Source organism: Suricata suricatta, chromosome 15 (genome assembly GCF_006229205.1).
Source record: "Suricata suricatta isolate VVHF042 chromosome 15, meerkat_22Aug2017_6uvM2_HiC, whole genome shotgun sequence".
In the NCBI taxonomy this organism is placed as follows: Eukaryota; Metazoa; Chordata; class Mammalia; order Carnivora; family Herpestidae; genus Suricata; species Suricata suricatta.
The window spans coordinates 58600793-58602359 of NC_043714.1; the positions used below are offsets into that span (position 1 = coordinate 58600793).

Below are 1567 nucleotides of genomic sequence, written 5' to 3' on the forward strand. Positions count from 1 at the left end.
CTTCGTTACTGCCTCCCACACATGCAACTAATTCAACCCCTGCAGTTCAGCTTCTTGTCTCTGCCTCCATCTGGAAGAGTGCTCATTCCCTCCTCCTCGGAGTCTATTCAAGCATACACTCAGGTACCCCGGCTTGCACTGACTGTAAAACTATTTGCTGAGCATGTACTATGTACCATCCCCTGGGTTAGATTCTGGAAACATGGATTTGTATATGAAAGATGTTCCCTTCCAAGGTCTAATGGTCCAAGAGAAGAGGCAGACAAAAGGACAAGTTATTTTAAAACAGAGTTATTATCAATCGGTTGAGTGTCTGGCTTTGGCTCAGGTCATGATCTTGCAGTTCGTGGGTTCGAGCCCTGTGTCAGGCTGACAGCTGACTCAGAGCCTGGAGTCTGCTTTGGATTCTGTGTCTCCCTCTCTCTCTGACCCTCCCCTGATCACACTGTCTCTCTCTCTCTCTCTCTCTCTCAAAAAATAAATAAAATATTAAAAAAACAAAAACAAAAACAAAACAAAATCCCCAGAGTTATTATTGCTACACGAAAGAAGGAAAGACCAAAGTGGAGGATTCAAGGGAGTCAAAGGGCCTCCTGATTGTTTCCTGCCTTACTCTCTCCACATCCTCTAACATGGATAGGATCATAAATAAAATCTACAGCCCCTTTCTGAGCATAATTATTTGTTGAACAAATACGTACTGAGCCCTTCCAATGTACCCAGTATTCATCAAAGAAATAGTGAATGTTACAGCAACCATACATTCCCCGCAGATGACCTCCATGAACCACTTGGCGTGTGTGAGGCTGGGTGTGCATGTGCACACGATACGTGTGTGTGTGTGTGTGTTTTGAGGTTTCTGGTAGTAAATTCTCTCACCTCCCTAGGACTCCACCCCTGCAAGTTTAATTAAATTCCTATCCCCTTCCTTTTGGCCTCAGAGGACACAGGGCCAGAACCTTCACTCCTCCATACCACTCAAGACTCTACCTCATTGATAACCTTTTACTCTACATTTTCAGTTGCCCCCCATTCTCAGCATGCATCCCTTTATATATGTTTTTCCCCTTTATGTATGTTTTTAAATGTGTATTTGGAGGAGAGAGAGAGAGAGAGACACACACACACACACACACACACACACACACAACGTGCATAGGGCAGAAAGAGAGGGAGAGAATCCCAGCACAGAGCCGGATGTGAGGCTCGATCTCACAAACCATGAGAAATCAGGAGTTGGATGCTTAACAGACTGAGCCACCCAGGCTCCCCTCTGCATGCTTTCCTTTTGGCTACCTGCTGCAATTCTACAATTCTTCCCTTACTCAACATCCCATTCAGGTCAGGGCTTCCTCTTACCAGGCTTCCGAGAGGGTATGTGACACCTGAGAGATGAGGGCTGGCTTCCCAGAAGTGAGGCAGGGGCTCCCTTCCTGCTCTCCATGCTCTCCTTAACAGGAGCCATCCATTCCCACACTCAGATACAATCAACAACCTACTGATGATGTCCACATTTTAGCCACAGCCTAGATAGACCTGTTAGGAGCTTCAGACCTAAGTGCAACTG

General features: G+C 46.1%; 1 protein-coding gene across 1 annotated transcript in view; it reads right to left on the minus strand.

Annotated features, from left to right (window-relative positions):
• The window catches only part of SAMD12 (sterile alpha motif domain containing 12), a 375957-nt gene that overhangs the window by 339483 nt on the left and 34907 nt on the right, over positions 1-1567 (minus strand). The window lies entirely within an intron of this gene.